A 13,665-nucleotide genomic window follows, 5' to 3' on the forward strand; every position below is an offset into this window, starting at 1 on the left:
ATCACTTCAAAAAGTTCGACGGCCTGCAAGATCCAGAGGATCGGCTAATTGATTACCTCGAGACGGTGAAGTTAACTGGAGGAACTAGAGCAACAGCCATGCAAAGTATTCAGGTGCACTTAAGTGGGGCCGCACGATCTTGGATCAAAAAACTTCCGCCAGGGTCTATCGACAGCTGGGAAAGTTTCGAGGACGTATTCGTCAAAAACTTCAGGTCCACGTGCAAAAAACCAGCGTCGTTAGAAGAACTGAGAGCGTGTCGACAAAAGCCAGATGAGTCAATGAGAAAATACATCCAAAGGTGGAACATCATAAAAAACTCAGCAGAAAATATATCTGACGAGAGAGCAATAGATGCGTTTGTCGCAGGAATTAGGCGTGGAGATTTTGTCGAGGACTTGGGAAGGACCAATCCAAAAACAGTATCCGCGTTGATGGAGATAGCAAATAGATGGGCGGACGGAGAAGACGCTGTCCACAATAAACGACACAGGTCGCCAGAGGAGGACCGTGGTCGAAATTATCAATCGAGGCGACGATTTCCTCGGCAGTATCCAAACTATGATGCCCCAGGGCAAATTTCGGCAGGATTTCGGGCAAACACAGGAGGAAACAACAGAGATGACTATCAGAGAAGCAATGAGCAGCCGAAGCGATAATAGGGACGACTCCGCAACGGACAAAATAGTGGGCCGAGGTTTCCAAGACCTTTCGTGTCCCCCGAAGAAATGTTGAACGGACCGTGCCGGATGCACTTCTTCCTCGACAAAGAACGGGAAAAGACAGTCGTGGCACCTGCAGAAAGACTGTCGAAATTTTCGAGCAATGTTCAGATACGCGAGAAAATGCTCACGCTCGAGCAACGACGAGAAACCCTCGGGAGCCTAGGAGCGAAGTTCATCTACCGCCACCTCCCGCGATTACGTGACGACAATCGGCATCGGCTCGGAATAGCGGCAGCACCTCCACCACCACCTTATGTTGATCCTAACTCAAACGGAGCGGTGTCGATGATTCGGAAGGGAAGGCCGTCCAACGGAACTCAAAAAGTAATCTCGAGACAGGTGTTCATGGCGAGAAAATGCCTCCACCAACGGTTGAGTACCTCAATTGGTCGGGGCAAGACATCGGCTTCACCATAGCGGACCACCCGCGAAGCAAGTTCCTCGACCAGGGCGATCAGCACTTATTCTGCCGGCAGTTATTGCGGGCTTTGATGTTTCTCGAGTATTCATAGATGGTGGCAGCAGCTTAAACCTTATGTATGCGGATACATTGAGGAAGATGAACATATCCTTAGCAAACTTGAAGCCAATGGACACAAGGTTCCACGGCATCACACCGGAGAAACCAAGTTACCCATTGGGAAAGATCAACCTCGACGTTCGGCTTGGAACCCGAGAAAATTATAGAATCGAGAAACCGGAGTTTGAAGTCGTGGATTTTCCATCGCAGTACCACGCTTTGTTGGGACGACCGAGCATATGCTAGATTTATGGCAGTACCACACTATACATACCTGTTGTGGAGATTGCTCGGACCCAAGGGACCAATCACGGTCAAAGGGAGTTTCGCCTTAGCCGATAAGTGCGACAAGGATTTCCATCGGTTATCGAAACTTTCGGGATGCAAGCTGAGTATTTGGCGTCGAAAAGCATGACCGATTACGACGTATCGCCGGACGTTGGAAGGCCAAATAAAGAATCAACTTTCAACACGGAGAAAAATTCTAAGGAGGTGCGGATTCACCCGACGGACCCAAAAAAGACGACATCCATTGCAAACAACATGGATATCGCATAGGAAAGCGCGCTCGTCGAGTTCCTCCGTGAGAACCGGAAAATCTTCGCATGGTGTCCAGCTGACATGCCAGGAGTACCCGGGGAACTTGCCGAGCACCACCTAAATTTGGATCCATCAGCGAGACCAATCAAACAACCTTTGCGGCGTTTTTCGAACCAAACCGCAAAGCTATGTCATCGAAATCAATCGACTACAAGAAGCTGGTTTCATCAAAGAGATATTCACGAAGCCACATGGGTAGCAAATCCCGTGATGGTGCCAAAGAAAAACACTAAGGTCCTTCGCATGTGCGTCGACTTTACGTGTCTCAACAAACATTGTCCAAAGGATCACTTCCCCTCCCGAGGATCGATCAAATTATCGACTCCACGGCCGGATGCGAACGTCTTTCCTTCCTCGGACGCGTATTCGCGGTTACAACCAGATCAGGTTAAAAGAAGAAGATGAAGTAAAGACCGCGTTCATTACACCTTATGGCGTGTTTTGTTACGTAACAATGCCCTTTGGTCTAAAAAACGCGGGAGCAACATATCGAAGGATGATGCAAAAGTGCTTGGCGACTACAGATTGGGAAAAACGTGCAAGTATACATCGACGACGTCGTCATCACATCAAAAGAAGGATCAACGCCGATAGAGGACCTCAAGGAAACGTTCGACAACCTCAACAAGTTCTCGCTCGAAGTTGAACCCGACGAAGTGTTCCTTTGGTGTCCCAGACAGAGAACTCTTGGGGTTTCTAGTCTCAAGCAAGAGGGATTGAAGCAAATCCTGATAAAATACAAGCTATTGTAACATTGAGAAAGTCAACAAAGTTGAAAGAGATACAACAGCTTAATCAGGCGAGTCGCAGCTTTGAGCAGATTCGTCGCCAAGCTAGGAGAAAAAGCGTTACCATTTTACGCTTTGATAAAACAAGGAGACAAATTCCGGTGGAACGAAGAAGCCGACGGAGCTTTCGAAGATTTGAAGCGCAAAATCTCGACACCACCAATCTTGGTGACACCGAAGGAAAAGGAACCTCTCCTGTTATATATCGCAGCCACGCCCAAGTGGTGAGCACGGCGCTGGTTGTCGAAAGAGAAGAAGAAGGAAAACTCCACGGAGTACGAGAGGCCAGCTTACTTCGTCGACGAAGTTTTATCGCCGTCAAAACAAAGGTATCCTCAGCACCGAAGCTAGCATACGGAGTGTTCACAACAAGCACGAAAATTGCGCCACTATTTTTCGGCACACCCAATCATAGTGGTCAATGAGGCTCCTTTGTCAAATATACCGAACAATCCAGAAGCTACGGGTCGTGTCTCCCTTTGGGGAATAGAACTTTCCCTCGGACATCACGTATGAAAAAAGAAAAGCAATCAAGTCGCAAGTTCTCACCGGACTTCATCGCAGAGTGGATGGAGCTGCAAAACACAGGACCCCTGCACTCGTCGAGAACTCCGGACCATGAATTTTGACGGGTCCAAAAGAGTTGAAGGAGCTGGAGCGAGAGTCATACTTATATCACCCGAAGGCGACAAATTGAAGTATATCCTTCGGATGACGTTCCCTAACGCATCTAACAATGAAGCGGAATATGAAGCCCTCATACACGGGATGAGGATGGCAAAGCATGCGGTGCAACTCGACTAAAAATCTTTGGCGACTCACAACTGGTGGCCCAGCAAGTTATGAACCAATGTGATGCAGTCAATGATAGCATGGTAGCATACAAGGAGGTGTACAATGAACTCGAGAAGCTATTCGATGGATGCGAAGTAAATCACATCAGTAGGTTGAGCAACGATGAGGCCGACGTCCTCGCAAACATCGGGTCGCAGTGCCTCCCAGTCCCGCCAGTGAGTGTTTTGGGAAGAAATATCGGAGAGATCTACAAAGCCAAAAAAGGTGCAGAAAAAGAAAAAACTTCGACACCCTCGCAGAAACCACGGAGGATGAAGATGAACAAGAGCTTGTGATGATGGTACAGGTTCCTTGGATGCAAGCATATGTATCATACATCCTCAGTGAAAGAAATACCCGACGATCCGAGCTTGAAGCAAGGCGAGTAATTCGACGGTCTAAAGCCTTCACGGTGATCAAAGGAGAACTATACAAGCGAAGTATTTCAGGTGTTCTGCAAAGGTGTGTAACACCCGAAGAAGGAAGAGTAATTTTGAAGGATGTGCACGAAGGAATATGCGGCCACCACGCGAGTAGTCGAGCCATCGCGGCCAAGGTTTTTCGGGCAGGATTCTACCGGTTGACAGCAATCGAGGACGCCAAAGAAATAGTAAGGACTTGCGATGCGTGTCAAAGGTTCGCCGCAAAACCTCACTCTCCACAGCCAGTAACTAGCACCAATACCTTTGTCGTGGCCCTTTGCACAATGGGGACTCGATATGGTGGGCAAGTTACACAAATCATGGCCGGAAGGAAAGGAATACATGCTAGTAGTCGTCGACAAATTTACAAAGTGGATAGAAGCGAAGCCGATAAATTCACCAGATGGAGCATCCGCAGTAAAATTCATAAAAGGCCTCGTCTTCAGATTTGGAGTGCCTCATAGCATCGTCACGGACAATGGCGGTAACTTTACATCCAACGAATTCAAAGATTACCGCAAAGAAGTGGGTATCAAGCCGCACTTTGCGTCGCTTGCACATCCTCAAACCAACGGGCAGGTCGAGAAAGCCAATGGCATTATCCGCAATGGCATCAAGAAACGTCTCGTTGTGACCACTAGAAAAAGCTCGACATACCCGGCCTGAAGAACTACCAAGTGTGTTGTGGAGCATCCGAACAACACCAAATACAACGACACAAGAAACACCGTTTTTTCTGGTCCATGGCGCGGAGGCAGTACTACCAATAGAAATAGAGCACGACTCCCCTAGAGTCACAGCAGTATGATGAAGAAGCTTCAAAGACAGCATTGGAAGACGACGTAGACGCACTCGACGAAGCTCGAGACGAAGTATTATCAAGGGTCACCAAATATCAACAGGACTTGAAGAATTACCACAGTCGACGTTTGCGGCCAAGATCCTTTCAAGTGGGAGACTTAGTTCTTCGGCTCACGCAAAAAAGTCATGAAAAACTCGAGTCACCATGGCTTGGTCCCTATATCGTCACGTGAAGTAATCGGAGGAGGAGCATACAGGATAAAGGACAAGAAGACAGGGGTGGAGGAGCAAAACCCCTGGAACGTGGCGCAACTCAGGCGGTTCTACGCCTAGAGCTAAAATATAGTCCTTGTAAAACTTCAATGTACTGAAACGCCCACGAGTTTTCAGATGCACTCTTTTCCTTTTTCGGGGCACCGAGTGGGGCCGGGAAAGGTTTTTAATGAGGCGGGCTCGTGGTGCTGCAATATAATAAAGATAGTGGAGATATACTTCTTATTTTTCGACACGCTTGGGGGCTCAACGCCTAAGTCTCAAAATACATACAATATAGATTCACTGAAATATTTCGCCTTGGTACATTAATACCTCGCTAAATATAAACATCGGAAGCCAGCAATCATAAATGCAGTGTACACATCAAAAATTTTAAGTGCTTTGGTCTAAGAACCTCGCAATATAAATATAGAACTTCGACATCAAAAAAAAAAAAAAACTCGAGGATTGGCAATCCAGCAAAAGGAAAAACAAGGATGTCTTATTACAACAGAAAAGATAGATTTCAAAGAGGGAAAAATAGTACAACTTTCGCCCAGTTAAGCTCGGGGGCTTCAACAACATAGAGGGCCTCGGCAGTATACAATAAATTCCTCCGGAAATAAAAAAAAGGAGGAGGGAAATAAAAAAAGAGTGAGATACAAGGTTTCCAATATAATACAAATCAGTTGAATCCTAAGATATTATCCACGGACAAGCCTCTGGTTGTCTTATGTTCAGCATAAGAACCCTTGATAAAGAACTCTGAGTCCATCCGAAGAAGTTCATCTATCATCGATTCGGCCACAGGAGCTACCATAGCATCGATTGAGTCAATATCATTTTTGCGACGTGTTTTCTTGGCCAGGCAACCAGCAACAATTTTCGTCAGGTCTAACTTTGGATAACAGATGTTTATCATAATCATGGCGAACCTCGCTCCAGCAGAAAGTTGAGCCCGCACAAAGTTATGAATGCGGGGAGCATCTCTGAATACCTCTAATAATTCAGGGAGAGTTTTCGGAACCTCGTTTCGAGGAAATAAATTCCTATAGACAAGGGTTAATGTCGCCGTGCAAAAATTGAGAAAGTCGCGCACTTGGCAAGCACGATCTTGGAACCTAACAATTTGTTGGGTTCGTTCAGAGTGGCCCGTAACAAACAGCCATGATTAAGGGAAAGATTGACAAGAAGATTTGTTCTCTCATTCACTCTCTCGATCTTCGGCAACAGAATCAAGAACTCGAGCCCGATAAAGCGACAGGGCAAGAAATTGGAAAAAAGACATAGCAAAATAAAGAGAAGGCGTCTTGAGGTTGCAAAAACGTACCTAACATATCTCGTGCTAGCTTCCAAGCATTAGCTCAAGCATACTATTTTCTCGGGTTGTGGCTCCTTCGCTTCTAAGACAGCAGAGCATCCTTAGCAGCCATAGCTTCTTGGGCTTGTTGAAAAGCAAGTTGTTCTCGTTCAGATGCTTTCCGAGATTGTTCCATCATGGCCAAAGTTTGTTTCTTCATAGATTGAAGTTGTTGTCGAAGTTCTTGCAAATCTTCCGACAAATGTCCGCTTGATGAACTCTCGAGGAGATTATGGTCGACTAGTACTTTCTTCGAGAAGGAAGATGCAGTGAAGCAGCGTGAACAAGGAGGGGTCGAGTAATTATCAAATATTAACTGGAAAAGAAAGGCCCAGGATCAATGAAAAGCACGAAGAGAAATTTCATTACTTGCTAGAAAATTTACACAGACATTACAAAAGAAAGTTTCCCAGGAGGACTAAGAGAGTAATTGTCGCCAAGGCTAAAATGGCGACAAGAGCAAAAGAAACAGAAAAGAAACAAGGAGGCATGCAACTAGACCTCCGGCCTTGAGGAGCTAGGAGTCGAAGCTGGCTTGATCCCGAGATACGCCAAGATCTTCTTCGTGTTGGGCTTGGCTGCCTTGATCAGTGACCTCCATCTCGACTGCTCTATCTGATCGGTGTCGCCAACCTTCATCCAATCAAGCGTCTGTTGGCTGTCAGCAACTAGGGCAACAGTATTCTCGACAACAACCTTCATATTCTCCCGACGCATCTTCAGCTCCAAGGTCCTCCGACGAATTGAAAAGCTTGGCAAGGGCAAGGAAAGTCGAAGGTTCCTCTTTCTTCGGGAAGAAGTAGGGGAACAACGCCGACAAACCTGCACTCGGCATTTGCCACGCCTTCACGAATTTCGCGCCCATGAAACTCCGGAAGAGAAAGTGCGTCGAGGAGAGGGTCATTGACGGGGTTATCCGGATCAAAATCCTCGGTCCGTTTGAGCTGCCACACGAGACAAAACATTAGTCAAAAACCAAGAAACAGGAAGTACAATAAAATAGAAGGGATTGATGATATTACTCGTAGTACGCCGACTTTGCGACTTCGTACGCTTGAGGATCCCTTGTTCACGAGCAGCTTGGGCAGCTTTCCGCTCGTCTAAAGCAGCATTCAGCATCTTTAAGCCTTTTCCGCAGCTTCCTCGACACTAGCAGCCTTTGCTTTGGCATCATCAGCCTCGGCTTTAGCTTCGCTAGCGACAAGTTCGGCTTTCATGCGAGCCGCCTCACTTTGCTCTAGTTTGTGAGCAAGGGCGTCGGCACGCTTGTTGGCCTCTGCAAGTTTCTCTATCAAGATAAAAAAGGGACAGAAAGATCAAAAATCGCGACAAACAAAAAGGAGCAAAATTCAGGAAGAAGGGCAAATATAAAGGTTATTACCTTCGGCTCTGCTGGCATACTCGCGGTACCCAATAAATTGGGACCCGATGCGGATAAGATCTTTGATCATAGGCTGTCAAAGAAGAAAAACGAAGGAGAAAACATCGGCATTAAAAAAAGTAAGGGTCTAAAAAAGCAAAATAGAGGAAATATAGACATCGACAAACTTACATCATCCAAGAGTTGCGACGAAGAGCCGCTTAATTGAGGGGCAGGCTCAATGGTCATTTCAACCCTTGCCCTTTTTGGTGAAGGGACAAGGGGGCTCGAAGGAGGAGTAGATGTATCAACATTTTGTTGAGGAGGCGATGATTCTTCTCCTTCAACAGGCTTCTCCGAAATAACTAAAGTATGTGACGTGCTCGTCCGAGGAGCTACGTCACGAGTTGGTACTTCTTCCTCGTCATCACTGCAAGTGAGGATCAAATAGCATAAAAAGCAAGACAAGGAAAAACTTCGACTACAGAAAATAAGGGGAAATCAAGGTAACTTACGAGCTGACGAGGGATTCAATATAAGGATCATAAGCTGCCTTCGGATGAGAAGGAACAACTTCTTCGGCTTTGGATGTGCCGGAATCTTCGGCATTGCTCCTCTTCCTTTTCTTCGGTGGAGAAACGGCGGGAGGAGGAGATTGGACCGACGTAGTGTCTTCGGAAGATCCCGCAGATTTTCGAGAATCCACGGGATCATTCACAAAGGATGGAGCTTCTTGAGTATCGTCAGTGACAATGCCCATCTCTTCGACTTCTCCATCCTCAGGAAGAGGAGGAAGGGAAGCCATAGTAGGATGATTCTGCAGGAAAATGGCGGCAAAAGGAAAAATAGAGAAATATCAATACAATGAGATGCAGGGAAACTTCGGAACAAAATAAAAATTCGAGAAGACAAAATACCTCGGGGAGTGGATTGGTGGAGCTGTATGGCTCCACGCGACAAGAGGAAGGAATAGGATCCCTCTTGCTCAGCGAGGTGATTCTTCGAATAAGCTTTTCCAAGTCCTTCACAGAAAGATCACTGGAAAGCCTATTGGCGTCATTGGCACCAGAATACGTCCAAAGGGGATTTTTGCGAGCCTGAAGAGGCTGCACTCTAATCCTAAGAAAATAGGCAATGATTTGGACACCAGATAACTCTTTGCCTCGAGTATTTTGGAGTTGATGAATACGAGACATAAGAGCTTCTGTCGCCTTTTTCTCTTCTTCGGAAGCTTCAGCATCCCAGGAGTAGCGGCGTTGAATTTTTGCGTTTCCGTCGAAAGGAACTATGTTGTGTTCCACGGAATCGGCACTTTCTTCGTGTATATAGAGCCACCTTTTGCGCCATCCTTGGACGAGTCAGGAAATTTGACGTCGAAATAATCGACGTCGGTGCGGACACAGGATAACAACACCACCTATGTTGTAGGTGGCGTTGTGAGCGCCATTGCGGCGGAGGCAGAAAATGCGTTTCCAAAGAGCCCAATTAGGAGCGACTCCAAGGAAGCATTCGCAAAGCGTGATAAAAATAGAAATATGAAGGATGGAATTGGGGGTCGACCTGGTGCAGCTGAATCCCATAGACAAAGAGAAGACCGCGGAGGAAATCGTGGATTGGGGTAGAAAGGCCGCGGATGAGATGATCAACGAAACTAACCCGATACTCCATCGGAGGCTTGGGGTAGCTTTCTTCGCCGGGAAAGCGGATGGCGTCTTCCTTCTTCATCGGGCCAAGCCTCTTCGAGCATATTGACATCTTGGTTGGAGATTTTGGATCTCTCCCACTCAAGATCCTCAGCGGCCATCTTGGATTCCGGAGTGCTGTGGCGGGTGAGTCGCGTGCGCGGTGGCATCAAAGGCGCTGAAGAAGCAATGTTCGTGTGCGCAGAAGATCAGAAAGAGATGGGCGCAGGGGAGTTTTCGCAGAGGGGAGCAGATAGTGCGGCGCAAGCGAAGGAGTGGACGGAGGTTGAAGAAAGGTTTATATAGGCTTCGGGAGAAGTAATGAACCGTCGGATGAAGAAATCGTGTGGTGAAAAGAGATCCAGTAGATAAGAGGGTAAAAAGGTATTTTTATGGAGATAGAATGGAACAGGCGTTACTGAACGTGCGCCAGGAAAAGCGGAGGACGTGTGTCCCCCACTTGCACGACGTGTCAACGTGGTGGGAACAATGGACCCACAAGGCAGAAAAATTTCGACTATTAACAGAGCTGAAGAGAATTTGACAAAGTAAAATATGTCGGCAAGAAAAATAAAAGGAGAATGGCGACAGGAGAAGTTATTTGAATACTTCGGGAGCCTTTGGTCAGAAACAAGTTTTTTGCCCAAATGCTCGGGGGCTACTTCGATAAAAGTAAAATTTCGACTATGGCAAATATAGAAATTGTGGGAGCCTACAACCAAGCACAAGTTCTTGGCTGTAGCCTCGGGGGCTACTCCCATCGGGAGCGCTGTTCGCGCACCCGAGATGTAAAAAGTAGAAGAAAGAAAATAGAGAATATCGGGAAATAATGGCAATATAGCGACATGGTGGACTAAAATGTTGAACCTACAACCAAGCACAAGTTCTTGGTTGTAGCCTCGGGGGCTACTCCCATCGGGAACGCTGTTCGCGTGCCCGATGAAATGAAAAAAGGAAAAAGAAAGAAAAATAGAAAAGCAAGAGAGTATATTTCGAGTTATAATTAACTCTGCATATACTCCCATCGGGAGATTAATATAAGTCATATTTGACTCGATAAAATGTGCCATTCCAACAGCCTGGAAAAGCACTCGACAATATATTCTCAGAACGCCAATGTTGCGATCAATTTCTGAATGCCGCAAATTTGCGAAGGTAAGACCCCGGATCCATTCTCGCTGGGCGTGGCATCGCCGAAGACTGCGCTCTGTTGCTTTTATCCGTATCAACCGATACGAAGAAAAATCCTAACGGACGCGTTAGGTACTCGATAAATTTGACCGGGACTCGACAGAATGGTAAGACCTTAAGCGGCACCTCGTCGAAGTTTGCACCAAGTATCCCGAGATCATGTCCAGGGACGTGATCTTGAAGTAGGTTTTTGCGAATTGCCACTAGAGCAGCTTAACTAGTACCCGATCCGTCGATGAACTAGCCCCAATTACCAATATCCCCGTACAATATAGAAATTTATATAAAGAAATATAGAAAAAGTTTAAATTGTTAAATAAGAATAAGCGATGGAGATTTTCCCCGATTCTACGATTCGAGCAAAATCTCGGGGCTATCGACATAGGCATCCCAAATGGGCCTCGCCAAAGATAGTACCCGGGGTTTAATGAAGGCCCACTACCCGAAGAATAAGAAGGTTCGAGAGCCCAAGATATATTAAGGAAAGTAGAATTGTAATAGGAAGTGTTGTTTGTAATCTGGTGGGATGAATTAGAAACCGTCCCGGACTCTGTAACTTGTACAAAACGAAACCCTCGGCTCCACCTCTTATATAAAGGGGGAGTCGAGGGACGAGGAGATCGTCGAATCATTGTCTGCAAACCCTAGTTTTCATAATCGTCGAGTACTTTTCGGCTGAAACCTTCGAGATCTACTTGCCCTCTACTTCTAACTAAACCCTAGCCTACAATCCATAGGCATTGACAAGTTAATCCCTTGTCAATAATCAAAATAGCATCCTATATTTTAGACAAAATGATAATGAACATGTAGCAACAACGTGGGAAAGAATTAAAAACATGCTTAGAACTTGCCCATCACATGGAGTTAATGAATGAACTATCTTACACTCTTTCTATATTGGGTTAAACATATTGTCTAGAAGCATGATAGATTCCACTGCGGCGGGTGCTTTTATGGGTAAAACTGTTCCAAAAGCTAAAGCCATATTAGAAAACATGTTACATAATCATAGTCAATGGCATACTAAAAGAGCACCTAATCACCTAATCCCAGTAAGAAAGTGCATTCAATTTAAAAATGATGCCATGCTTGCCTACATAGCCAAGCAAAGTAATGATAATGTCCCTCTACAAGAATTAGTTGGAAACAACAATGAAAATGTGGAAGAAACTTTGAAAATAATGGGTATGGAAATAACAATTACAATAATTCTTATGGACGGTCACCTTATGTGCCAAACAAATATGCTAGTGGTAGTAACTCTAATGAATTGGAGAACACCATTAGATCTTTTATTGCTACACAAAATGAGTTAAATAAAGAATTCACAACAAAATTTGAAAGGCAAGATGCTTTGATTGATAAAGTTGAGCTCTTAACACAAGAAGTTGTGTCTTTCAAAAATCTCTTACAACAAAAGAGCCATGAAGAAACAATTAAATATGTGCAAGAAGTTATAGATAAATCTTGGGAAGTTTTGAATGCTATGGATGCAAAAGAAACTCTTATGCTTGCTAATGATAAATAAATTGAAGAAGTTAAAATTCTTAGTGAATCAAAGGAACCACTTTTAGATCTTGATGAATGTAGCTTCCATGAATTGTTATACTTGAGAAATTTGCTAAAGATCACACTATCAATGTCAATCAGGCTGATTTGGGTTCCTATTTTGCTAACTATGTCAAAAAAAAAGATTCAAAGGTACAATAATGAGGCTATGATACCACCTAAGCTTGGGGATGCGTGGATCCCCAGGATCTTAATTTATATTGATAAATAAACACATCATGTCATTCTAGATTTAGGATCTAGTATCTCTATCATATCAAAAGAGCTATATGAATTACTTAATCTTAAAGATATGGAAAAAATATCTATTGATTTATTACTTGCTGATGATTCAACCAAAACTAATTTAGAAAGAATAAATGATGTAATGGTTGAATTGCAAATGACATATGTGCATGTTGATTTCATTGTTATGGACATGGGTAGAAATACCTTTAGTTCTATAATCCTTGGAAGACCTTTTCTGAAAACAACATGAGCTATCATTGATTCTAAAGAAGGGAATGTCAACTTCCAATTCCCACACAAGAAGTGTATGGAGCACTTTCCGTGGAAGAATGAGGTAGCATTCATGCTACCACATAATTTCCATGACACTTGAACAAGTAAGTAAGCCTAGCTATATGGCTATAAAGAAAGCGCTTTACAGGGGGCAACCCGAGATGTTTTTATATTTGGTTTTTTATTTTACATGCTTGCTGTAGCATGTTAGTTTTATTTTAGTTTACTCTCCGGTTTTTAAATAAAGTATCAAGTTTTTACCGATTTGGATGTTTAAAGTTGCAAATATAATATGGAGTTGTTGTTTTCTGCGTTGCACTTTTTAGTGCACGATTTTTCTGATTTTTTTGGTAATTCCTAAATATTAATAAATTCACAGTAGATGTACCTTTTTATCCTCTATATGCACGTAAATTGACTTAAATTCCTGACGTGTCTAAGTCGTGCTAAAAATTTAGTTTTGCTGCAGCAAAAATTCTGGACAGATTCTACTTGTCAATGTTAGATCCATTCTTTTGAGTGTAAAAATATTTTTTTGCTTGGAATTTTGATATGCTATAATGAGTAGAACATTATGTGCTCTCTAGTTCACAAATATATAATTTTATTTATGATTAAACTAGTAGCAAGCATGATTTCTTTGTACCTCTAATGTCACCCCATAGAAAAGAATGGGAATAAAAGTTTGTGTTGAAGTTTTTCCATCGGGAATGGAGGAATATCACACTAAGATTATTCAACTATGATGAATATAATAAGCTTGGGAATGCCCATGACACCCCACTAGACTCATTCTAAAACTCTTGGTTTGAGCACCTCTATACTCTGTTTTTTAGCAACATAGATTTTTCGCAAAAACTTGAAGCGTCCTTATTTTATTTGTGTCTAGTTTTGTTTTTAAAAATGAAAGGACCGTCATATTGAGTATTCATAATGCACATGAATGAGATACTGGACCAAACTCTCTATCTCTGAATGGTTAAAGTAAATTAAGTTGCATGATTATAAAAGAAAAGGAGGAATGCCTAAAGCTAAAATTTATTTTGTGTATGGT

The sequence above is a fragment of the Lolium rigidum genome, chromosome 3 (genome assembly GCF_022539505.1).
Source record: "Lolium rigidum isolate FL_2022 chromosome 3, APGP_CSIRO_Lrig_0.1, whole genome shotgun sequence".
Taxonomy (NCBI): Eukaryota; Viridiplantae; Streptophyta; class Magnoliopsida; order Poales; family Poaceae; genus Lolium; species Lolium rigidum.